The 27,204-nt window shown below is 39.4% G+C and overlaps 1 protein-coding gene across 17 annotated transcripts in view; it reads left to right on the top strand.

Annotated features, from left to right (window-relative positions):
* TFPI (tissue factor pathway inhibitor) overlaps positions 1 to 27,204 on the top strand; it is a 207,362-nt gene that overhangs the window by 153,793 nt on the left and 26,365 nt on the right. Inside the window, exon 1 of one of the 17 annotated variants that reach the window (XM_066189535.1) lies at positions 20,625 to 20,719. The exons of the other annotated variants lie outside the window; for them this stretch is intronic. The gene's annotated coding sequence lies outside the window, so the exon portion shown is untranslated. Of the gene's footprint in view, positions 1 to 20,624; positions 20,720 to 27,204 lie in introns of those variants that run through there. 17 annotated transcript variants of the gene reach the window in all.

The following is a 27,204-nucleotide window of genomic DNA, read 5'->3' as shown; positions in this document are numbered from 1 at the left end:
AAATAGAGTGGGTTTGTGGTCTGTGAATGAACTCCACAGAGAGAGAAGACTGCAAAGGAATTTAAAAGATAGGAAGGGATATTAGGTCTCCTTTATGCTGAGTGCATGGATTGGTTTCTTCTGTCCAATGTCTGAATGTTTTAATCCTTCTTCGCCTGCAAGTAAAGAAAAATCTAAAATTAAGTAAATTGTCAGATTCTGTTAGTGCCAGGGTTGGTAGAAGGCAGGTTTATCTTGAAAGAACTTTGAATTACTTTCCAGCCACATTAGTGAATGTTTTTAAGTGAGCAACAGGCCATTTTATGCATTTTTTTGATATTGCATTGCTGATTTTTAATAACGTCTATTGCTTCCTCCTCAGAAAGTGAATAGGTCACCTCTTCATTTATAAATTGCAATGCTGTATTATAATTCTTTAATTTTTTTGCATTATGTGCTTTGAAGGTGCTTAGTATATAATTGAGTTTCCAAAATCTGTGTAAATTTTTGGGTTTGTTTTCTTGATAAAACAATTTTGCTGTGAAGTCCAAAGTGTTCCCTCAACTCCTCCAAGATAGAACAGTGATAAATATGTTTATATTTCAATTAAGGTTTAAAATAGTGTTAGCCAATCCCAAGTAATTTTTCAAGGTTGCTTCGTGTGAAGATAAGGTAGAAGGTGACAGTAGTTGTGGCAAAACACTGTTGGGACGTTCTAAGAAGATGTTATCAAGAAAACAGAATGAACAGACACAATTATTTTATATTGCAATGACGAAAGAATGTCATGAAATTAAGTTACAAGGTTTGCATTGTACTTTCATTAAAGGCATGCATTGCCTTAAATACAGTGCTCAGTTTATTTACTGTCAATCAGAGAGGGTACAGGAGGGAAATCAATAGGATTAGAGAAGAAAAGATTTCCTTAAAAAAAGATCAGAAAGATAAGTTCATTCAGTTTAGACAGAGGTTACAAAGAGCAGAGCAAAAGCATATTGAATGAGTGTGATTGAGAGAGAGTCACTGGAGGATTTTCCTTTGCTGTTTCATGTCAGAGAAGGCTGTAAATACACCCTCAGAGATAAAAGGATGACAAATTTTATTTCCAAGTAAAAGGAGGTTATAAAAGTTACTAAGGTCATTAAGAGAAAACACTTTTTTCTTTTTTTTTCCCGAAAGGCAGAGAAGTGTATGGACCACAGCGCACTCTGTTGAGGCACTACAGGTGTAGGCACACTGCAGGCAGAGGTGCTGCTGCCAGGGCAGCAATTTTGGTTCTCCTGGTCGATGTGTGTGTCAGAAAAGGAAGGTCTCTAGCATAGCTGCCTTCAAACTGGGCAGAAGCAGTAAGTGGGTCAGTTTCAGAAATGTTCTAAACATTGTTTTGTCCAGCAGGAGAAACTCCGATTGCGGGAGTTGCAGAGATTGAGTTAGGAGTAAGGACACACAACCTTACCAGGCAAATGTGGAGTGCTCTGGCAGGAGCTGCCAGCTTGAGCTGCAGTGAAGGAAATCTATGCTGTGAATCAGCCTTCAGCTGCAGAAAACTGCCTCGTGTTTTTGTGTCCCGCATTCCATAGTCACACTAATTGTGCTCCATTCCTGACAATTGTCTGTCCGTGTCAGACACCTGCCCGAAGAGCACAGGAGTTGGCTGCACTGCACTTTGTGCCAATTCCCATTCTTTTCCATCTTAGAATGATTTTTTTCCCTTTTCCCACTCTAGCCTTAGGCCAAGGCAGGCAAGATATGAAAGGACACTGTTGTTGCAAAGTGATTATTAACTCTTTAGGGACATGCACTCATCCAGCTTCCATTTCAGTTTAAGAGTCCTGATCATTTTTTGCTATTAAATATCTCATCATCTTTGTCATGTAGTGTGAATCTCTTGTTTGTAACTGATGCCAGTCTTTCACCAAAAGATGGTCAAGAGGTGTTTGTCCTGCTGACTTCACCTGCTTTGGTAATTTCCATTCTTATCTCTGTAGTTATACCTGGATTTCTACATTTTCAAGTCCTAGCAGTAGATTCAGGCAGAGAGGGAGTCAAAAGGACACCTGATTTTCAGTAGCTTTGTTGTAGCTCCCAGTGACTTCTAAAGCCTGTTCATCATCTAATGCTAGAAATCTAAATATTAAAAAAGCCCCAAATACAGAAGATGTCTCACATGATTTAGTAATATCACAAAATGCTGGAGAAAGAGGAAGCCTCAGGTACTTGATACGCTTTGTCCTGTTACAGCTTTATGTAAAATAAGTATGGCCCATGCCAGAGACCAGTGATTGTTTATCACTGGAGAAAAATCATCCTTGGAAATAATGAACTACCTAACTGGAGAAAGCACTTGGAACTTTGGATAAGTTATAATTTTCTGAAGCTGAAGTACAAGTCCATAAGAAGGTTTGAAAGAAGAAAAGAATCTTCTGTGTTGTGTAAAAAATAACAGCTTGCAGATTTTTATCTAATTACTGAGATGAGTTTTGTATTTAATGATTTTTCATTTTTTAAACAGTTTCAGAATTTTATTCTGCTGTGGCAGGTGAGAGCCCAGACTTCTCGTGTTGCAGCCAACGTTATTTTTATAAGTCACCCAATAAAAAGGCCAAAATGAAAAGGATGCTAGCCAGAAGAGTCTGAGACAATTTTCTTGTTTAAGTAATTAGCCCTAAATGATACTGATACTTCTGGCATACGTCTTCAGGTTCTGGCTTTCTGCATAGATTTGATATAGCTTTCCATTGGTATATTCCCAGGGAAAATTAAGTTTTATTGGATTGACATTTTGTGACTGAAAGCTGTTTCATGGTAAATCATCGCTATTTGTACAGCCTACCCACATTTGAAGGATGTCTTACTTCTCAAACCCACAGACAGCATTTTAGGTGGTTGTTAATCTGTATATAGACATGATTTAATAGCCCTGCAGAGAGAGAAGCTTGAGAAAGATTCTATTTTTTATAAAGAAAAGCATTGATAAGATTACAGTGCAGAGCAGCTGTACAAAGCCTTCATCTTGATGCATAAAGAAGGCGCAAGTTCCTCTTTCATATTTCTTCTTCTAAATTCTTTTAGAGGCTTTATTTCTTCTTGCAGTAAGCCCTTTAACTGTACTTGCATTAAGACATACTAAAGCAGCTGAAATCAAAGTAGGAATGTTTATAGACTATGACATCTTATCATACAGCAGTTTTGTAACATCAGATTTGCACTGGCAAATCTATTGCCACTATGGAGTTTTAATCTTTATAGATTTCCTCTTTTGTGCTTCTATGAAATCTGCGCCAAAGTGAAAGTTGCAGAAGACATGAATACATTTCTGTCTTACTTTTGCTGAACTGCTTAATAACTCTTTATAGCTCATTCCAGTCCAGGTGAAATATCTGACAGTAAGTTAAGTCTCTTTGATTGTGTGGGATATCAGCTGCATTTTGCCAATTAACCGTGGGGAAAAATTCACTCCATCACAGAGTGGCCATTCAGGGGACATTATTTGGGGCCATATTAAATTGAATTAGTCCAAAATCCCTAGTTCAAGCTGTACTGCTGGTTGAGCAGCTGGCCTTTGAGATGTTTTCACTTCAGCACATAGAGAAAATGCAGTAAAATGGTCTAGTTATGTTATTTGGTAGTTAGCATACTTGTCTGGCTCTGTGATGTATATTTGGTAGATTGGTTTGAAAAATTACTAGGCTTTAGACAGTGGCCCTCACATTACCTCGGGCAAAGTTAATTAGTAACTGGACGTTGTCTGGGGAGGAAATGAGTGAATAAAGATGAGAAATAAAATAATTTTAATTCTAAATCAAAATTTTGTTGTCTTTGTGCTCCTCCAGTAGCTTGGGAAGAAACTGCTGATGGCTGAATTCATAACAAGGCAGCTCTTTTTGGGGATCAAGAGCAGCCTATTCTTTCTAGGTATAAGATGCATGTGGTGAGGATAATCAGGTATCAGGTGTACTTGTGAAAGTGCATTGGGCTGTCTTTGTTATCTCAGGTCTTTAAATCAAAGATTCTGCTCAACAGTAGAGAGTTTTAAGAAAGACTCATCTCCTTTAATGTGCAGCCTTCAGTGATCTTCCAGTGTCCCACTTGCAGTTGCTTCCTGGGCTTAGGACTGTCCTTCTTTCCTTCCAGGCTGGAAGTGGTGGGTGAGGCACAAAATGTGTTCTCAGGGTACTGAGCATCTCTGCTGCTGCTTCTCATCTCAGGGGGTTAGAATTATTATTTTTGTTTTCAAAATTTATTTTTCCTTTCTGTGCTTAGGTCATTTTTGTACCATTGCTAGATCATGAGAGGTATTTGAATAAAGTAGGATCTTCTTGCTAACTTGCCTGAGCAGAAATGAAAAAAAGTAATTCAAATGCATTTTAAAGAAATAACTTCCAAAGGTTTTTAGTTGAAAATAAAAGCTTCACTTTCTTCTCTGGAGTTCAAGTTCCAGTGACAGTGTAGGTAAACACTGAAGTTACCAGCATTTACATTTTAGTACGAAAATTACATTGCAGACACATAAACTGAAACTTCAACGGTTAAAACTTTGCAACTAGGAGCTTTTCATCTGAACTCTTTAAAATAAAAAGGACAAAAAGCAAACTATCCAAACAGTTCAAATAGTTCATTGCATCAATGTGAGGTGGACGATGTTTTCTTGATTTCTGACAGGCTTTGCATTTCCTGAAGACCTACTTTAATTCCAGTTCCAAGTATTCCAGGTTAATTTACAGGCTTGGTTTGTTTTTTTTTTTTTTTTTTCTCTAAGGCATAAATTCTGTATTTGCTTAACTTTGAGAGCTTTAATTGTTGTGATTTTGGCAGTTAAATGGAAAATTACTGGCTCAACAGTCAGAATTATCATGGTCAAATGTAAAACCTTCCCACTGCCCTCAAAAAGATCCCAGCTATGGTTGCCCAAGAGCTTTCTTGTCCCATTGGCTTACAGTTGACTTTTAAGCTGTAGTTAAACAATAGTGCTCCACTGTTCTCCTCTCTTAGGGAGAGCTGGTGTTACTTGCTGCGGAGCTTCAGTCAAACCAGTTAAATGCACTGCGTGATCTAGTCTGAAATTAAATCTATAACAGGGATTGGCTTGCCACTGCACCGGTTCAGGCGTGTGGCATATTAAAGTGTATTGTGCATTTTATTGGAAACTGTGGGGAAGATTAAACAGACTTTTAAATTCTCTGTCTCTAATGGTTGCAAGGAAGAGGACAGAAGGGTTTGCTATTCCTAGGCAAGCACTATTGTCAGTACAAAGGGAAATTGTCGAGACCATGGAAGGAATTGTCCCTTTTATGACAGTGAACAAGACCGGTGCCAGATGATAAGAGGAAACATCACTGGCAGAACTTTGTGTTTTGTAGTAAGTGATATTTCGTTACAATAGCTGTTCCTGCAGCTTTCTGTAACAGAGATGCTATTTGTTTCTGCAGATATCTTTACCATTGTACAGATACTGTTCTTGTATTGTGCTTTATCTTTGCCTTTGGACAAAAAAAAAAAAAAATCTGCTGTAAATATTGCTACGTGATCTTTTGGATTGGGAAGGTCTTGAAGAGACAATGGAGAAAGGAAGAAACATAAAAACATGAAAAATCTAAAAGAGGAATTAGCAGCCTTTGCTTGTTGTGGCTTTATTTATTTCTAGTAGATTAATACAGTGACAATGGGAAGTTAATTGTTCTCTCCAGCACCGAGAACAGTTTAAAAAGTTGTTATTCTCTGAAAGAGTGACACTTTTGCAACCCAAACCCAAAGTACTCCTTTACCTCAGACTCTCTAGTGCCTAGTTAAGAGCAGATATTTCTGTGGGTGGTGTAGGAAGGGTCCCGGTGAGGAGCCTGTGCAGGACCAGACCTAGGTTATAAACCCTGGACTGCAGTCCAAGACTGAGGAAGAGGAATGTTGGAGCCTTGGGCAGGAAGTATTGTAATCTGCCCCTGGTTTAATGCCTTGGCATCAGTAAGGCTTGAAAAATGATATTCCTGTTGTGGAGCTCCTCATGGCTTTGGTGCTTCAGGAGCCATAAAGTGTCTAAGATACCACACTCTGTATTTCAGCAGGGTTTGTCAGTGTCTGCCCTTTCCTCAAATCATGGCAAGGAATGGTGTTTCTCTTTGACTCTTTGAGGGTGACTGGGGCTTGCTGTCTATAATGAAATGCCTAACAAGTAAAACATACACAATTTTAAGGTCAGAGAGAAGAAAGTTGGTTTTCAGCCAACAAAGCTGCTACAACACCCATTAGAGGAGTTTGCTCTCGTTCATGGTGACAGGCAAGGACCAGAGAGACTTTGCTTCATCAGTGTAATATCTACTGAAGTTCCCAATATTTTTACTTACATTATGTAAAAAATCCATCAAGGAGCTAAAGAAATTACCTTTTAGTGTGGCTGTGGGTAAAGAATGTGGTTCTTGACAACCAGCCAGCAACATGAGCACATTGTTCAAAACATGCCTGGTAAGAAAAGCCAGGTGGGGAGGGTTGCCCTGCTTCTCTGCTCTGTGTTTCTGGAATAGAAGGTGTGTTTTATAACCTTGGGGAGCTTGTGGAAATGAATAACACACTAGTCCAATGAAAAAGAAAATTTCCTGCAGCTCTGCTGCAGTTCTCCAGGACTATATCACTGTGAGCCTCCTTGTTCCTGGGCTTCAGAGCTCTGGGGCTCAAAGTGACTTCACTCCTTGGCCATCAAATTAGTGTTTGTAGTCAAGGATGCTGAAAGCAGTGCAAGGGCTCACCCTCTGCACAGCAACAGAGTTGAGCTGCCTTGCTTTAGGCTTCGCTCCATTTACATCACATTCTGTCTATGAATAAAATTGCTAAATAATGACCGCAATTTGCGTATTTCACAATGATTGAGAGGCTGTAGTACAATTCTTACTTTCAAATCCTGTTCGTGTACTGTAGGTCTATTCCGTACTTTCACAGCAGCAGATATTGCTTGAAGGGTTAACTTCTTAATTCCCCAGAGGCTGTAATTTCTACTTACCCTCTTATCAGTGGTTATTTTCTTATTTTCTCTCTCCGATTTGTCTTATTAAAATTTATATTGTATTAACAGATAGGATAACTTGTTCTATAGCTTGTTAAATAACTGTCTTGGAGAAGTTAATCTTAATTAGGTCGGGTATTCAAAAGTCCTAAATTGATGTGTAGTTTCTTAAAGCCCCTGCATTATCCCTGGAAGCATGGAGTGCTTAAACAGCTCATTTTGAAAATAAGAAACATCAAGAAATGAAAATGGATTCTAATTAAATGATGCAGCTAATTTGCTGCTTCTTAAAATAGACTGCTGCAGACCTGGGTTTTTTGGGTTTTTTTGGTTTTTGTTTTTTTGGTGTTTTTTTTTTTTTCAGCTACAGTATTTTTTTGCTAAGATTGTCTGCAGAGATGTGTCTTTTCTGGAAGTTTGCTCTGTGTATAACCTGATTTCCCTCCAGACAAAAAGCTTTTATGGCTATAACTGAGACTTAGAAACCTGAACAAATAAACAAAAAAAAAGCTAGTCAAAAGTTACAGTGACCAGGCAGGAAGAGGTTGAGCACTTAGCAACTAGGAAAACTTATTCCTTGAACCTGTCTTACGTTTCAGTAGTGAGTTGGAAGTGGCATGAATTGAAGCCATCATTGACCTTCTTTTGTAGCAAATAGATTGAAATCTTTTAGCTCTTTCTTATCCTAAGAAAATAAGTTTTGCCATACATATCCACATACATGCTTTTAATCCAGCAGCCATGGATGAGCAAAGCACTTCAGACAAAATAGAAAACGATTCCTTCATTCAGGTATTTATTTTGTCATCTCCTTTAGATCCAAAGCTATGGGTAGGAACAGTTGGAAAAGGGTCACTCTACCGGGATTTTTTGCTCTTTAATTGGAACAATAAAGCTTTTGTCACCTACCAGATGTGCAGACAAATTGAGAGATGACCTGTGGATTGATCCTGCAAGATAAAAAGGGGCTGTATCTCCATTAGCTGCAACATTCATTTAGAATTTTCTTTCTGTTGTCTTGGATTTAAATCACCCTTTTGGAAAAGGAATTTGACTAAAAATATGCTGGGGAAAAAAAATAACCCTCTTTTATTCTGTACAGTAGGATTTGCTACTGTTAGACTAATAAATTATTTTCTTCTTTTGAAGTGATTTTAGTGATGGAACAGGCCTAGTGGATGTTCCGTGTGTGGGGGTTTGGGGTGTTGGTGTGTGCCTTAAAGAGCCATGAATTATAGCTTGGCATAGTTTTGTAATTAGTCATGACATGCTACATGTTCTCTTGTGGCAGATTCTGAAGACAAAGTCGTTATAATCAGAAGCATTTCTTCAGATAGGAAACTGCTCTGCGTAGAAAGCATTAACTGCATTGCAATGACTTTAATAACAAAAAATAGTAACAACAATAATGTAGAGACAAATTTAGGACTGAGAGAAATTTTTAAATCACTTTCTGGTGCTATTGACCAAAGGAGTAACCATTGTATTTCTAAAGAGAAAAAGAACTTCCCCAAGGAAGCTTTTTAAAGCAGTCAATATATTTTTGAGTGCTCCAGAACTCCACGCAGAGCAAATCTGAGCTCTTTACTACTGAGGTCTGCTAAGATAGCCAGTTTTCAGGTTCTGGTTTTGGTTTTCAAGGCCTTAAAGCTTATACTAACAGCAATAAGTAAAGTATAGTTTCTTATAGGGTTGCGTTATTTGTGTCATTCCAGTAAAAACAAATTGTGTTCTAAGTCCTGGCTAGAGCTTTTTCATATTTTAGGTTTTGATATTAATAGGAACCCCTTGTCTACAGAGAAGTTGAACCTCACAGGTTTCTGTATGGTCCAGCTTAGTGAAACACCTCTGTGATTTAATTCATGTGTAATTCCAAGAAGGCATAGAATATGAAAATGGAAAAATAAAAATTAATGAGCACATGCTACAAAACTGTAATGCATCACATCGTGTCCATGCAGTGATACAGCTGAACCCTCGGGAATGCTTCCTCCCCCTCTAGTGGTTAAATTCCTCTTCTGAGCAGTGGACTTCCAAAATCTGCCAGAGCCAAACACTTGCAGATGTGCCAGAGGATGTTGGAGTATCTCCAACTAAGAGGTGGTAATTATTCAGCTTTCCACTTTAAATAAAGTCTGCTTATTTTGGAGGAGTTGTTCTCACAAGTAGCCACTGTAGTACCAGAGAATTGGTGTGGTTCTTTACTATACGAAAATACACTCAGTGCAGGATTGACTTTTTCCCCACAGTAATTGCCTGGTACTACATACAGAGAATATTAGCTGTATCGCCTATAAGTGGGAAAAAGAGTTGGCACTTGGTGTTTTGGGGTTTTTATTTCTTGAGGGGTGTTTTTGCCTGTTTGGTTTGTTTGTTTGAATCCTTATCTTTTAAAAAACCCAAGCAAGTGAACAAAAAAAAAATCTTCGTTTATCATACAGTGGGTAAACAAATCACAAATCCTATTTTCCCCCAGTAGCAAACTGTACTGTTTAACCTCAGGTGTGTAGATTGCAAAGGGGCTGATAAAGCTCCACTGGGCAGGCTGTCTGCTTACCAGGCCGCTTTGAAATAAAGAGTAAATGAGTTCCTTGCAGACACATTGCAGGCGTTGGCATAAAGCACGAAGGTCCATCTGTGAGCTGGGGGGAGAGCTCCAGGCTCAGTGAGCTCTGCACAGCCCTGCTGGTTATTGCCGAGTTGAAGGTACTTGGATTTCACAGGCAGGAGTAGCTGGCAACAATGAAGGAAGAAATGTCATCTTCCTTCTTTAATAGTAGTAAAGACTACACCTAAGTCACAAATGATCCTGGAAAATCAATAGCAAGTAATCAAGTGGAATATTGTTAAATTTAATCCTTGTCACAAAAGAGCATTAAGAAATCACCAAGGAACTCTTTTCATGTTTGGTATGTTTAGGCAGATGAGCCTTGATATGCCTTATAGCCAAGGCAGGTCTTGACACTAGATCACTTAATTGATTAATGAGAACTTCTTAATTTCATGAGCAGAAAGAACTGGTAGATCATTATTCACACAGATATTTGGGTTAAAATGTTTTCTGGTGTCTCTTGTGAGAAAAGCATTGATAGTTGAGAATGATATTATGGTCAGACAACTGAGAGTTCTCTTTAAAAACCAAAAAACCTTCTTTCAATGATGTGAATCATCTATGTTCAGAAAAAGCACTTTAGTTTCAGAAAAAAATGCTCTTTACTGAGGATAGACCTATTTTAGCATGATTTTTTTATTCCAGAAATACTCAAAAAGCCTCCACAGGGATTCATATTTAAATAAGTGTCTCTTGTTTTGAGCAATTAAAACTTCTTTCTGTTCTTTTCTTTTCCTTCTGCCTTCCAGCTGGTCTGTCCACCTGCTTACAATTTGCATCCAGAAAGCAAAGTTCAGAAATGCATAAGATCTTTCTGTTTTATGTGGAACCAAACAGTGATAATGCCTGTGTTCTTCATTTGTTTCTAAAATATTGACATAATATGAATAAAAGCAAACTAAGCCATACAAACCCAACCAAAACAGCCTAAATTTGTATCCCGATTGATAGCACTAATTTAACCAATGGTCGTTGTGTAAGAAAGAAAATTGTTAGGTCCAAGGTGCCTATGTTGAAAATGGTTAATTATCATAGTGTATGTTCTTGTGAATAATTTAATAATTATTTTTTTCTCATGAGCAACTAATAACTCTGAAAAACACTCAACTTTGCCTTCTTGTTATGCTTGACCCCATCTTCTGTTCCCTGCACTACAATAGTAGAAATGAAGAAACATCTTGAAATTTAGAAATGCTTTTGCCTGTATACATATCACTTCATATCTGTGGAACAAGTCCTGAAAAACTTCATTTTCTTCTTGCATTTTGGAGTATGAACTATTCCAACACTAGACTAGGTCTGTAATCTGTTCAAGCCCCTCTTGCTTACAAAGCTTCCATACTTCTATTTTTGTCCGTTCAGAAGTAAGGAAACAAAAATAAGAGAGAAGTTTGCCATTTGTCACACTTGTGACATGATTTACCCTCAAAACTTGGCATCCTCTGTCCTGACCAAGTAGGAAATACTCTGCAGGCTATTACAGCTCACTGTAAAATAAATCTGGAAGGAGCAACTGAATGAACAGAACCTTCTTAAAGGGAGCTGGTAATCACAATCTGTCTTTCTGCATTTATAGCTCTCTTTTAGTTTCCATTCCTGGCTGGAATTTTTGTCAGTGTGTTCCAGAACTGCAGGGTGGAAGGGGGAAGGATAGACCTATCTATTGTAGCTGTCCCTCAAAATATTTAAAATTGGAAGTACTTAAATCAATCTATTCGTTACATGCTTTCTTTTGCATCTAGCATCAAAGCAAGGTGCTGCTTCTATTTATTATTTTTGTTGTGGTAGTATTGTTATTACAAAGCATTTAAATGAAAAATGAATTTGGTCAAATTATATGTGAAGATCTTGATAGGATGGAAAGCCCCCATGAACAGGTATCTTGTATCTGTATAGCAGCTATTTCTCCAACAAGCAACAAATTTTAAAATAGAATTGGAGGAATGAAATCTCTTGGGGGAATATTTAATCATCTTTAATTGAATATGATCCAACACAGTACTCTGATCATAAAAAAATCTGTGTGGAGCTTGTATTTAGCTATTGAGAAGAAACCGCTTCTGTGTTTGATTTACTGCAAGTAGCTTGTATTAAAAGTTTCTTTGAAGCATAAGTGACGACAATTGCAACTTGTTTTTGTGAGGGTTATTCTGTCAAAGAAATTTATACGTGAAAGAAATTCTGTGCATTAGAGCAGGGTGTGTGTATTAGTGTCTTAGCTCTGGGCAAATTTTGTTACCCTGTGGTGTAAGTAAAAAATATCACCCCAGCTATCTTCCAGGCTGGAAAGAAATCAAATAAGCTGACAGGCTTCTGCCAGAATCTAGTGGAGATTTGTATAGTGGTAGAAAGAGATTGCAAAGGATCAAAGAAAAATATAGAGTAATTCTTAATCACCTGTTACCAACAGCACACAGCCTTTATGAAAAATCCTCCGTCAGTGCCTGTTTTCTTATTAAAATGGGCTAATTCAGGAAAAGAGATGAGAATATTGCAGTGAGAGATTCTTGCCAGTTAAAATTTTGCCACTCGGCAAACTAGGATTTTATTATAATGGTTTGGATTTTCCCACAAGAGCCACACGGTTTTCCATATGTTGTAAATAAACTTTTGTAAGCATTCTGAACAGTCCTGTTAAGCCCTGCTTTACTGAGGATATTCTTAGCACCCAGGAAACACCTTTAAATACTGGGTTTCTTTCTAATGAGTGAAGCAGGATCACTGAATTGTTCTCATTCCTCCACAGACTTCTCAGATCCCTTTCTGACTTGTCCTCTGGTAGCACTCTGAGTAAATCTTGCAGGTGAGCCATCATTATCTCATTTCCGCTAAAGAACTGCTGTGGATACAATTTAAATGACTTCATTCATCCAGTTACTGAGCAGACCAACGTGTCTGAGCTTGCTGCATGAGACAGGAATGCAGCATCAGGAAATTTCTCTGCAGCAACCTGCTGTGTTCTCCTTTTAAAAGCACCGCCTCATTCCAGAGTCATCACTTACGTGTCTAGAGTTAGGCACACACTTGAGAGAATTTGGCTGGTCAGAATTCCAGATGTTTACTCTTGGTTTTGAAATGATCAAGCCAAAATGGAAAACTCTTGTTGAAGGCATTATGTTCCATTCTCTGCCTCCTGGGAGAGGAGATCTTGCCAAGGATCTGTTTTGGTTTGTTGTTGTTTTGTGTGTTTGCCGTGAAACAGTTGCACAGAAGAGATGTTTTGAATCCAGCATCATCCTTGCGGTAATATTGCTTCTGAAGAGAGGAGCAAATGATTTTACGACTGACTAATTGGATGGATATCAGTCATCTAAGTTGGCTTTTGCCTAGTGAGTTGGAAAGGGCTATCCCATCTGGAGCAGTCTAATGGGACCTGTGACACAGAACTTTTATCATGTCATAAGTTTCAGTATTACAGTGTACAGAGTATTCCATGTTTGGCACAGTCTTCTCTTGATTGATTAGTTTTGAAACAGGTTGGTGCTGGACTTTTAACAAGATTGTTTTTTCATTCAGTCCTAATCCAGTACTTCTCCCTATTTTGAAGTGCAATCTGGTGTTTAGACTTCTTCCACATGTCTAATCTCATTATTTCTTATTTTCTATTACCAGAAAAGTAATATTAAATACTAAAAGAATAAAAGTCTTTTTCTTACTGCTAGGCAACATAAGCTTTGTTGAAGATGGATCAGTGCTCTGTCATGTGTGAAACACAAATTGTTTCCAGTTTCTTGCAGGGCAAGAACTTGGTGAAGGGCAGACAATTGTTCTGAGGGTTGTAAGGACTGTGTAAATAACTGTCTCCTGCTGTATCATGGTAAGCATGTGCACTGCAGGAACTGTCACAGGAACAGCTGGCTGAGTTCAGCTGGCTAATGACTTCTTCTGAACACACTTGAAATGTTTGTTTTGCTTAGAGATGCTGTCTTAGATACCGGATAGCAACTGATAAGAGCCAAAGTTTAGGTGGGGTTTCCCAAACGACTTTTGCTGTCTCTGCCATTCCTAGAGAAGCCCTTTCCTCTCCAAATGTCCTCCTGGAAGACTGCGAGTCAGTGAGGTGGGGAGGAAGCAGCCAGCCCCAGGGAGTGCAGGTCTTTATCCCAGTAGTCCTTGGTAACGCTTTATTTAGGTTTCTAGCAGATTGGAAAACAAGTTTCCTGCTTCCTGTGTCTGGGGTAGACGTGAGGAGCCAGGAGGTGATGGAGCAGAAATGACAAGTGGGGCAGGGATGCTGGGAGGCCCTCCTGGCACCAGGATACCCACGGTGGGGCTGGGTGGAGCAGAAGGCAGCAGGTCTGACCCTGTGGGTCCAGGTCTGTCTGCCAGGAGACGCCTCTCACGGGCTGCTCAGGCTCCCCAGAACTGGCAGCACATGGCGGTGTCCTCAGTTGCCGCCTTCTTCACTTATTCATGCCCTTAAAATCCTTTCCTGAAAGCGTAGTGGGACTCCTGCTGCTGCTCCTTATGGCACGGCTTGTGCGTCTCCTGAACCTGATTTATTCACCAGCCACACCACAGAGGAAGGCTCAGCCTGGGAGAAACTGGTGCATTGAAAAACCCAAAATGACGCAGAGAGAGTGGCCTGGGTGCAGTCTGGAGGAACAGCTGTAACTAGTGCTTCCCAGTCACATTCTCTGAAAAGAAAATAGCTTTCATTTCTATTCATGCTATGACAAGATAAAGAAAATACAGGTGTGCTCACAGCTTTCTGAGAAATCAGTAGAAAGTCCAATGAATGGGAAGTTCTGCTTGTTTTGTGGTTTTCTAGCTAAAAGAACACTCCATTTAATTTCAGTTGGTTTCATTTAACCAAGAGTTAGAAACAGCTAAATAATACCGTCAGAGTATACTTCTAATTGATGATTTTGGTGCTGCTAGAATACATTTCAAGGTATGTAGGAAAAACCCATGTACGAAGTCTCTGACAATGTAAGATACTTGTATGCATGATTAAATTAGTCAGTTTTCAACATTCTGAACATACAGAGTTGCGTTTCTTGCACTACTTAGCTTTGTCTCAGTTTTGTAAAAGCAAGAGGGTAAGTATTTTAGATATTGCAATAGTCAATCATTTAAATTTACAGCTTACATGAACCTACCAGAAAATATTTTGGAATGATTAAAAAGTATTGTATCAGTTTCATATGTGCATATGTATTCGTAAATAAGTATGTGATTCTGGTATGGTGTGTGTATATATGTAATGGCAGAAATATGTACACTGTGCATACATAAAAAGATATTCAGAAGTAAATCTCTTATTAGAGTAGTGGAAAACAAAAAAAACAAAAAAAAAAAAAAAAGGGCACACTTTTAAATTAAAAAGGAAAGAGTTTTAAAAGTTTAATGACATATTTTCCCCTGAAAGCAGAAATTATCCTCAGGCCTGAATACTTGTAAATATTTAACTTATGCTAAAACTCACACTGACTGCAGCCTGAGCAGGAATGCAAACCAATAATAATAATAATGAAGGGATAAAATACAAGTGTAGTTGCTGGCTGTTTCCACGTAAGACACCAAAGCTCTCAGAGCTGCAACAGTGACATCCAGTGACTAAGGCAGCCAGACCTGGGCTCAGGCTGCATTTGGAATGAGCACGAAAGGACGTGGATGGGAAGGAATGTTTGTTTACTAAGACAAATAACACTGGACTCATTAAGAGGATAATTAGAAACGCCACGGGAGAGTGAACATCATGACAAATAGGTAATCAAGAAAAAGTATGTATTGAGTTAACCCGTACCTGTTTCAGAAGCAGGCATTTGCTGAGCCAGGTAAGGAGAATATATAATTTTGAAACAAGTGCTTTGTCCAGCGAGGCAATTTGTTTGATGAGCCCACACACCCCCTCCCTTTTTTATTATTTAACAAAAGAGAATTCAGAAGGTAATACTTCTGCTCTGTTCTGCTGCAGATATGATCTACCTCAGATCTAAATGCAGTAGAATGATGGAAAGTTCTTTCAGCTTTTCAAATTAATGAAATAAAAGGACTAAAAATAAATAAGAAACCTGCCTTTTGTAGGAAAGGAGACAAAATGTTTATTTGTCCTTTTACATAAGACATCCCTTTTTCTGCTTTGGTTGAAGGTATTGTGAGTTTTTAAATGGAATTCACACTTCATAAAGCTGCTGGCTCTAAAAATGGCATTTGATTCTGACCTGACCCCCTACTTCCTTAGTTATCCAATTTTTTTATTGGATATGAGTCTTGAAATCTCCACACTATTCCAAATGTCACATGCTCTGTCCTGTATTTTGATTCCTGTAATTGTACTATAGAAGTAGCTTCTCTCTGGGGTTTTAAAAAAGGTAGTAATGGTAACTAATTTTCTAGGATTTCAACTTCAAAGCATGCTCCAAGCTGTCCGTGTTTTAGTCTTAAGAAATTGATGAGTTAAAAAAGTATGAGTTATCTAAGGTCATAAGCAAAAAGAAATGCACAGAAAAATGAATTTAAAAAATTTCAAGGGAAACAACTGCTCAGATGGGAACAAGAAATGTGAAAGTTTGTCACATCTGTCCTTTAGCAAGAGGCAGTAGTTTGATTGTGATACAGGAAAAGAAAAGAAAAATCTTTAGGGTTGCATTGCTTCTCCCTGCTCATTCTAAACAATATTCAGATTATTAATATGCTGGGTATTTAATGCCTGCTTCATCTGGTATCGACACAGGGAAATGTTATTTCTGATGGCTTCTAATACTGGGGTTGTGTAAGATAGAAGTTGACAAGGTGTTCTGCCTAATAAAAGGAAAGCCTTTTTGGCTTTTTTGTTGTTGTTTTTTTGGGTTTTTTTTTTTTTGGGGGGGGGGGGGTGGGTTTGGTTTGGTTTTGTTTTTTACATCCTGGACTTGATGGAGGGAAATTTTTAAAAGCTCAACTTCTTTCAGGAAAAAGAGCAACAGCATCAGCTGACTGCAGAACCTCTGTATTTCTGCTGGGCAACCAAAAGTTTAATTTCAAGAGAACCGATTGATCACCATCAGATGATTGGGCTTGGAAATCAGAAAGGCAGATGCTGAATGTATTCCTTGCTGCTGCTCAGACAGGCTGAGTGAGTAGTTCAGCTTGGAAAGATTTTCAGCTAGCAAGAAATGGGCTTGATAATCCCTTCCCTCTCATCCATCTCTCAATTTGCTTCCTCTTCTCACCCCTAAAGATACACATTAGGATCACGTTAGGATAGTCCAGTTACCCGACTTACCCTTGATACCCCTGTTAAAGGTTTGACTTTCAAAGCACAAAACCCCAGCAAAAATAAAATTAGGTGTTAAGTGTTGAAGATTCTCCCTTTTAAAGATGTTCTTACATTTCCATTGCTAATATTATATCATAATGTGTTACTTAGTGATTACTACTTTGGAGTGAGGACAGAAACAAAGCCTGAATTTTTGAAGTTGCCACACTGTACTATCTCAATGTTCTGCTTTCAGAAAAGAGCCAGCCTCTATGTTGATTTCAGCTTCTGTCTTTAGAAAACCCTTGAGATAGCCATGGTTTTTAAGTAAGATCAGAAAGTTACGTGAAAGAAACACTAAGAGGAGACAGAGGAGTGCATCAGAGAGACAGGTGTTAAATGACAGCTTCTGCATTCTGAGTTTGTTCAAGCACCAGTGGAAGTATTAAGTTATGGTTCAGTTTGTTGAAAGCGGGAGGCAGACGGCTCTCAGCTCTGAGGAAATTTTTAGACCCAAGCAGTGAGAAAATCAAGCGGCATCGCTAGAGGGCAACACGACATTACAGACTCCGTGCTGTTAAAGCTCGAGCAATGTCACATCCTCACAGAGAGGAACAACTTATGTAAGACTTTGTTTCGTCAACTCTGTGACATAGTGAATCTTGCTTCAGATAGAGCTTAAAATACTAATTTTATGATGTATACACAAACAAAACTGTTTTTGTCGCTTTATCTGTGTTCTGGTACAGCAAAACAATTACAAGATTGGATATTTGTGCATCTTTTTCATTTCTGAACAGCATACACTTAGGGCTGTGGGGAAGTATCACACATTCCCCTAAAAATCCATGCACTATATACAAATAAAAACGTACAGGTTAGGAAAATCAGTATTTGTCATTCGCTGTCTTTCCCTCCATCCCTTTCAGTCATCGTGAGCACCAGCCCAAACTGGTAACAGACATTGCAGAGGACAGGGACTCTTCCCCAGTCCTCTGAAGCTTTTAGGATAGTTATTAGCTCGTTTCCTGATGTCCTGCTGGCACTGGCAATGTTGCCAGTGTAAAACCAGCGTGCCACCCTGTGGTAGAAGTGCGGGCTGTGTAGAGTGACATGGAGGAGAAAAGGGTGGAGTACCTGGCCTGAGGCCGCTGCTGTGCCTCAAGGAGGAGCCAGATGTTTTTAACCCGTGTCTTTGTAAGCATTTTGCAGACGCAGAGACCTTTACCATTAGCATCGTTATCCTTGCCTACCTTCTGCAGGCCAGTAGTGAAGACAGAGTTCCAGGCTTGAGGGTTTCCTGGGATTGCACATTGTCTCCTGTTTTGGCTCTTGGAAAAGATGGGGCTGTCACCAGCAGCAGCTTCATGGTGAGAGCTCCCAGCTGCTAGTGTGGAGTAAAGGGATTATTTCTGTGGTCGGAGGGTAGCTGGCACTGTGCCTTTTCAAGCAGTGTCTGTTTGTTCACCAGGCTTGTAATGATGCTGACCTCTTACAGAGACCATCCTTTTTCTTTTATTTTAATTCCTTGATCTCCCAATTTGTTGGGAATAATTCTGTGCACCGTCAGACTAAATTCTAATCACATCAGCTTTGGACTCTTCAGAGCCAAGTACTGAGTATTGCAAGTATGTACAAACAATTTTTTTTTCATGGTATCTCTGTTTTAGTTTACTCCAGCTGTACTATTGTGTGTATTTGCTAATTGATACCTCCTCAGGTAGGGACATTTTCCTCTGTGGACAGACAAGAGTTATCAGTAGGCTTCAGGGAAGGCCAGGTATTAGTGGGATTGTCTAGGCCAGGTCATAGCTGAATGGAACTCTCTGATAACACTAAAGGTTCAAATCAGTTTTGTTTTCACCTTCAAAGTCAGATTCCAGTTTCAACTGAAGCCTTTTATGTTGTAGTTATAATGCAAACTAAATTAGGAGGACAACTAAATTAATTCCTGGCAACTAAATTAGGCGGACTGTATGTGGGAGCTGGAGAGGCATCAACAGATTAGAATGCAAAACTGCTTATCTGAAAATGCGATAGTTTCCTTGGAAGTTTTCTTTTGAGTATGCATTCCTGGAGCACATGGTGGTATTTTTACTCTCATCCTGTTTTTTATTTACCAAAGATTTCTTAGTCTAACTTTTAATCAATATAAGGGGTTTATTCTCTTATATATTCTTTAAAGTACTTTTCTTTTTATGTTTTTCTCCCCTTATTTGACAATAAGATGTCAAATGTGTTTTAAACTGCAGCTTTTCCCTTTTATTTCTTCATGTCTGTGTGGACTATATCTTTCAGAATTCCTTTGAGTTACTTGAGTAAAATCTTGTGAGAAGACTGATTTTAACACGTTGACAAAAACTATGAAAATTTTTTTGTGTGTGTGTTCATTTAAAAAAACAGCAAAAAAAATCCACTTGAAATTATGGCCAGGCCCAGTTCCTAGATTTGAAATAAATTTGCATGGACTTGTAATTTCAGATCATTCAGCACAACTAAAACTAAAGCAACTTCTTTGTAAATTGCGTGTAGAGTGGAGCGGGTCTGAAACTATCCACGCAGATTCTTGTTCATCCACGTAGGTGCATTATCAAAGTGGAGAAGCGTGTACATTTTTGACATCTGTTGAGTTTTGTTTCTATTGTAAATGTACAGACATTTCTTTAAGTCATAGTATAATTTTAGTGCATCTGCTTTGGACTGTCTTTCTTGTGACCCTCAAATAGGTTTATGGGATAGCACTGATAAATACTGATTCTTAACACAATGTTTTCCATTTGCTGTGGTGTGACACATGACAAGACTGACCACTTCCTTTTCACTGACCTCTGCAGCTGGCTTGCCTCTGGCTTTATCTGAGCTGGTAATTAGTAACTGCATGGTAGAACCTCGTTCCCAGCATTTTAACTGTCCCTTTGCTTTGGGAGTGCTTCTAGTCCATTTCAGGATGGTTAATCCATTTCATTATTGACCCAGTTAATAGTAAGTAGACTCAGCTGACTACTGACTTTGTTCTGAAAAGCATTACAGACATTTTTACAGTCAGTAACAACAACCAGGAGGTCTAAGGATCTGCCAGGAGCCCTTCTGTTTGTTTCAGAGATAGTTAATCCATTAACGGACCAGGACTGACTGCCAGTCTGTTTCAGGATCGTGGTGAACAGTTGAATGTAACCTTCAATGAAAGTGATTTAAACTGTTTGTCTTTGTCTAGAAACAATGAGTTACAGCTACTGACTGTGTGAGTTGTTGTACTTCAGCTGTTATTTCTGTTTAATTCCTTACCCGGGAATTCCCATCCTGCGTGTCCAAGACTGAGATTCTGGACCCGCACGAGTTACAAGGTCTCTGGGTGTCCCTACCCCTACCACCAACCACAGCACTCTCAATGACCCTGGACTCGAGTTTTAGCACGTTCTGGTGTGATGTTTAAATGGACGGGATGTTGTAGCTGCAGGCAGAACAGGCTTTGTGAGCAGCTCCATACAGCCGGGTGAGCAGCCTGGCTTCGTTTAGAAAGACAAAGCACTGCAGTCCATCACACCGCATCTCCTAAATTTGCAAGGAACGGGGCATCGTCACGAGTCTGCCAGGTACAATGAACAAATTATCCTCCGGTCTCTCACTCTTTTAGGGTGCATTCCATTTCAGCTCGAGCTCTTTGGAACACAGCTGCTCCAAACTCCGGGCAGACGAGACCTGTACCCAGGAAGCCTTCCCGGGCTGCCGCGGGTCTCTGGATCTGCCTGCTGCCCGGGGCCAGCCCGTGCGCTCCGCGGGACGCCGGGCTGGGTGAGTAATCCCCGGGCAGGAGCCCGCTCCAGCCAGATCAGGTTGCAGCCCTGCCTTTGTAACTTTACACCACACCCCTTCAACGTGAAACAGTAGGGGAGGATCATACCCAGCCCTGATTCAGGAATCCCCTCTTTCTTCAAGAGCTGTTGCTAGGAGTTTGGTGAGTACTTTGCAACAGACTTTCGGTTTTAACTGAGTGATTCCTTTTTTCCTTTAGCTGCCGAAAGCAGGATCGGCTGCTGGCTTTTCTTTAGATGCAGTAGTCAGATGTTTTAGATTCAAAGTCCAGCAAAGAGCGTTGCAAAATGGGAGACTTCTTTTCCTCTGCAAATTTGAAACAGAAGGACAAAGAATATACTTGTATGATTAATACAACTAACATTTGGTTGCCATAATCTCAGTCTGAGGTATTTTAAGCTCCAAGATAGTTCTTGGTAAGGAAGCTGTCCCGAAGCTGGAAAAGTTAATTCTGGTCAATAGCTCGAGTTTGAAGAAAAGCTCTTGCTTTTTGAAGCAATTTCTCCAATGCAGTAGATCCAAGAGAGGTTTGGTTCGAGCGGAGTGGTCTGCCACACTGTTTCAAATCAGTCTGAGGCAACTAACATCTGAAACAATTAATATTTCGAGAAGTACAGGAAGATTTCAGGAGAATCAAATTAAGCCGATAAGACGTAAGCAAATTTCATTCACAGTATATTTGAAATTTACAAGAAACTCTTAATGAGGCATCCAGTCCCATCAGTGTAACAAACACACGCTGCCCCCAAAAAACCAGAATATTTTTGGTGACTTTTGTAATATTTTACTTAGAATAATTGATGTAAACGTCAGTTTTGGTAACTCTGCGGAACAAAGCAGTGATACTAGCCTGTATTTTAAAATATTGCTAGAATTGACTAATATGTTAAAAAAATTGCAGTTTAAATGAGGAAAAGGCCCATAACAATGGGAAATAAGGAGTAGGGAGAAAAATAACAAGTTGGATTGGGGGGGGCAAGTGTGTGGATGGTCAGTCTGACTCAGTGCTCCAGGAATTAGCCATGAAAGTTTCATGGGAAACATGTAAAGATATAACCCTTCCTTCCTGAGTGTCTTATGGACAGAGGCAGAGACAGGAAGTGCAGCTGTCAGTGCAGATAGGGGCAGCAAGGGCGTGCTGGAGGAATTGCTAAGGCACCTACTTGGGCAAAACTGTCAGCCTTTGCCCTTTGGAACCTTCTGCCCGTTATTTAATTTCACTAGGAGACATTTATTACTGTCTCTGAAGGCACCAAGTACCTGTATCCACAGCAGTTCTCTCTGAATTATTGTTTAAGCTGAATGTGATAATTATAATCAAGTTTACTTTGTGTGTAGCATACACAGAACAATGCTGAGAAAGTAAAGGTGATTAAAGAACATCCTGTTCTGGACTTTTCTCCCATCAAATAATACCCCATGTGAAATGGTTAATTAAAAAGCAACCATGTGGCCAATTGCCGGGTGAATCCATTTATTTGAAAACTTTATGACTTTTATGCTAGAGAGTCAGCAGGTGCCCTTTCAATTGCCTTTCAGTAATCTGTATGTTTGTGCTCACACTGTGCATTGCATAGTTTGTAATTTTGAGTTTTAAAGCATTTCAGCTCTCTCGTGTAGCTACGTGAGGTTAAAGGTGCATTTAGCTTTTTAGTGCGGTGCCCACATTTACCAATATTGCTCATGAAAACTTAATAGTTAGTCATCTAGTAATATTCTAAATGCAGAATTGGAGTTTTTATGTTTCTGACTCAGGGCAGATAGAAATTTAATGGCGTTGAGTTTATCTATCTCTAAGGTCATTGGAGAGTAATTTTGAAAGCCCAATGGTTAAAATTTCACTCTTTGGTGTTTTAGATCTAAAGGGAAGTGAGGGACAGCATTCAAAAAGGAAGCAGATTTTCTGGGAAGAGGAAATTTTAAGAAATTGGAGGAAAAGTTATGTTGGAAACAAAGCAAGGGTGTAAAAGAAAAAGCATCCTCCTAGAACATGTCCAGATCCACAGTTAGAGAAGAACTACTCCAGTTCTTCCTGCAGGGACTGTCTGTTTCCCAAATAACCCTTCCAAGTGCATAAAAAGAAGCTGACACTGGTACCCAGGTGTTCTCCAGCACAGGGGCACTGATATCCTTCATGCTATTCTGATTCTGTGCATCTTGGATCACTTTTAGGGCACAGAACACACTTTTCCCACTCATACACCAGTAAGATTAGGATTGTTTCTAGAAAAAAAAATTAAATCTCCGGTGGAAAAATGAGATCATTACGCAGTTTCTCACATTCTGGAAAGTTGCTTTAATGTCTACATTTACTTTAAAAAGGCGGCTATGGCAGTAATTTTAGCTTGCATTGTAAAAATAAGCTGGTATCTGCTTTAAGTGCTTTTTTACTGTCATGATTTTGTTGGTGTGCAACATGATGTTGTTGTGTTCAGTTTATTCTGAGAATGTCTGCCAGAAGGGCTCGGAGCATGTGCATAGGAAGAAGATAAGAAATTTGAAAATTAAAAGAAAGAGAACATCAGTAGAACTTAGTAGCATTGAGCTTTACACGACTGTCATATCTTGATTCTAGAGCCAAGTGTTTAAAATCTGTCAAATTCCAGTAGTTCCTAGTGTTGTTGGTTTAGGCTGCATTCTGAAGTCATATTTTCTCTCTAGAGAGTCAGCAAAGGTTGATGGGGTCTTCCTATCTGAAGCTGCTGTTCACACGGAAACCAGGGAAAACGGTCTTAAACAACAGGGACAAATCACCCGCTTCTGTACGTTTCCCTTTTGAAACCATTTTAACTTTACAATGGGGACGAAGTACCCCTGGGGACAGAATGAAGCAAAACCATATGGAGAATTGTATAATTCCTTTCCCCTCATAGTTACTTCACAGCAAAACAGACTTATTTTGATCCTTTTCGTTTTCTCTCACAACTCTTTGTTCGGTTTCTTAATTACTTCCTGTGCTGTTAATACAGCTGTTTGTTTCCCATCTTTAGTATTCCTGCCGTCTTCCCTGATGAGTGCCTCTCATAACTGAGTGGAGCTCAGGAGTTAGCCAGGTAATTAGATTTACAATTTAGTGAGAAATTAAAAGGCTCACTAGGCTTTTGACCCCTAGGGGTATAAATTGGACCACAAGAAAGCTCAACTTTCTTCCAGAAAATTTAACCTTCCTTCAGAAAATAAAGCATTCCAAGATAACTACTTTTAACATAACTACATTGAAAAGAGGAGTTGCAGCAAATACAAATTTTATGTAAAGGAAATACTCAGTTGGTGCTCTTTTTATGAACTTCAAGAAAGGTATCTCAAAATGTGTTGGCATTTAATCTACATCCACAGGAGCTGGCACTGCCATCAGAATGAGAAGCATCATCTCTGTTGTGGTGGGAGATGAAGGGAATACAACCCTTCTTTTCTATGGCACTGTTATTTCATATTGGTTTGGAGTGGCTGTAGGGTGATAAGCTGAGGCAGTCTGAGCCCTGGGTGGTTCCCACTGAAGGCAGTTTCAGCATTTCTAACCTGCGTGAGGATCACACATCTGCTGCAGGAAAAGTGTCTGTGGGGTCTCCAGCTGGGGAGATAGACCCGGTGAGCACAACTTGCCTGACAGAGCAAGGAAGTTTGTGTTTTGAACCTCTGTGTGTGTGAAAATGTGATTGCTGTGGTGATGAGGTTACAAAAGGAGGATGAGTATGACCCAAACCAGTCACAGGAGGCTTCACTGTGGCAGTAGTTTCCTCCTGTGCCTGCCTGTGGTATTTTCAGTGTCTGACAGTGTTACAATTCAGTAGTCATGCTTCCACAGCATGTGCCCATGGGAAATTACACACCTCTGAGTTTATCTATGTATAAAATATAGTACTGAAATTACTCTCCCCACTAGAAAAGCAGGTTGTGCTGAGTTAGCTGACATCTAAATACACTTCTGTTTATCGAAAAGCACAGCTGAGACTTGAACATATGGACTGGAGTTTTCCAGTCCAAACTGCTAGGAAAAAAACCAAACAACCAGGTTAGACACATTATAGTGCTTAGATGTAACTAATATTGCTGCTTGTTTGTTTTGCTAGTGGATTTTGTGCTCTGGAGTGGTTTTCATTAGGATACTGAAAGCATTCCCTGTTTGAAAGGAAGATCAGATGGCCAATATTTTTGCTACCAACTGGTAGTTTCTGTCTGAGCAGTACAGGCCTGAGTGTAGTGAGTTTGTTTTGTTTACTAAGATTTATGGAATTATGTAAACAAATAATTTGCTTTAGTCTACATGTAAAAATATTTTGATAGGAGCAAAAGATTTCCCTGTTGCAAGCTATATCAAAATGAAAATGAGCGAGTTATGTGATTTGCTGTAGACAAACACAGTGTTCCTGTGAAAAGTGCAGTTATTTTAATAACTCAGGCTTAATTTCAGAAGTTGTAATTGGCTTTGACTGTTGCGTCAGGTGCTCTGCACTGCTTGGTCAAGGAGTTAGGAAAATTTTTTGCAGGCTTCTTTAGCCAAGGCTTAATGTCACTATGGCTCTGCCCACCTGATGATCTCCAGTTCCCAGCTCTTGGGTCATGGATAGCATGGATGGGACACCTGACTGAGCCAGGCAAGAAGGAGAACTCAGTGGAGGAGGAATTCAGAGTCTGGAGCTGTGTCACAAGAGAAGTTGAGTGGAGACAGCATGGCAGAAGTTCTTTGTGCCAGATGTGAACGGACCAGCAGAAGGGAAAGAATAGGTCCTGGAACTAAGTTGGAAAACTGGAAAATGGTTTTAAAGCAAGAGTGAAAGAAGTTGACAGGAAAAATGAAAAGGTAAAAGGTCTACAGGCATATAAAAAAGAAAAAAAAAAAGGGACTTCTTGGACTGGGCTTATTAATTATTTTTTAAAAAATTTTCATTTCAAAATATGATGAGCATTTTCTTTTCAATGCTTTTATCAGTTGTGCTTGAAAAGCAGCAGTTACAACCTTCATAAAAGCAGAAAGGAGGTGGGAGTTTAAAGCTGAAACAGTGACATCTGGCTATACAGATCTTCAGCATAAAAGCTAATAAAAACATTCGTTTTTCCAAATTTTCTCTGTAGCTCTCAGTTTTCACTTTCCAGTTTTCACTTTCCAGTTTTCACTTTCCAGTTTTCACTTTCCAGTTTTCACTGTGTAATTTCAGAGACTGGAATAGTGCAGCAGCAAAGCGTTTATGCTAAATGGTGGAAGGTAGGTGACCAACCAGAATTCTCTTTCATGACAAGAAGGAATTTGAAGTTCTTGGAGGAAGCAAGTGGAGTCCCTGCTCTCAGGACTGACACAGACTCTGAGCTGCTACAGCAGGGCACAGAAAAAGGGAGATAATTTGGGGTGGGGGGTGGAATTTCCATAGCTTTTGCTTTCAGTCAGTAATGTTTGCATGGTCATGATTCACAGTGCACTGCCTGAACTTACTAAATTGCTGTGACAGCCAGCACAAGGCTCTGGTGAGACTCTGGTGGAAGTCAGTTCAATTGACAGCTCATCACTGACTCAGTTATCACCATCAGAACAGAGGTGATAGAATTCCTGCTCACTTCATTCTTCATATTTACAGCTGAGGGAATGAAAAACAGCTCCAAACCAGCACATGTAACCAAATCATTTTTAAGGGAACGCTGACTCTGCCAGCTGGGAGACAATGCTGCAGATGAGAATAATGAATCCGTTGCCCTGTGGTATCTTGCACTACCTACTGGGACTTGTGTGACAAATACAATGCCTCTGAACTATAGCGTACTGAAAAAGGTCTGCTTTTATATCAGAAGTGTTATAATCCTGTATAGTTAGACCTTTACATCCTTAATTTTACGTTGTGCTGAATTGGACCTCTGGCCATGAGCATCCTACCTCCTGCTATTAATTCCTCTACTTAATTATATTCTCTGCCTTTTGTGTGTGTCTGTGTTTCTGTTTCCTCTGCTGTCAGTGTGAATGAGTCACTTTTACTGTCATTGCAATGTCACTTTAGGCCTTTTTCTAAGGAGATCTTTTTTGGCTGCTACAGGAAATGCTAGTTTTATTTTTTTTTTTCCAGTTAGCTTTTTAAGAGATAAATGCCACGCTGGGAAAAAAAAAAAAAGTTTGTGACTAAACATTGAGGGAAGTTGGTGTTGACGAGACTGCTAGGTAAAAAGAAAGTGTGTTACTGGGAGCTTCTTTGATTGCTTGTGGTCTGCCTTGGCTACCTGTATTTCAGCCTGAGGAGAGCTAATGGCACTAAATGAAAGCATTTAATTTAATCAGTAAATAAATCAGTGCCAATCATTACCCGTAGACCTTTGATCTCCTTTGTCAAGCAAAATTCTTGTTGTCTGTTATAAAATGACTCATTAACAGGTGGGGAGTTTGGGAGCAGTAGAATGCCAGTTCCTAAGGAATTGTCTGTATGAAGTATATATTGATGACACAGTGATGTAGAGTTTTAATGCTGGACTGATGCCTGGCTGTCCTAAGCTAGAATCCTTCTGGAGGAAAAGGCTTTATTTACACGCAGAAATTTTCAGAATGTGGCTGAAACAATCAGACAGTTAAACATGGCTTATTTAAAATTGAAACATATCCTACTCTTCTCACGACAGATAGCTTTTCACCAATCTGTGGATTTGACATTT

The sequence above is a fragment of the Chamaea fasciata genome, unplaced genomic scaffold, assembly GCF_029207755.1.
Source record: "Chamaea fasciata isolate MVZ Bird 193981 ecotype frontalis unplaced genomic scaffold, bChaFas1.0.hap1 SCAF_8, whole genome shotgun sequence".
NCBI lineage: Eukaryota > Metazoa > Chordata > Aves > Passeriformes > Sylviidae > Chamaea > Chamaea fasciata.
The sequence above is the reverse complement of the archived record's forward strand: the minus strand, read 5'-3'. Positions and strand labels throughout refer to the sequence as shown.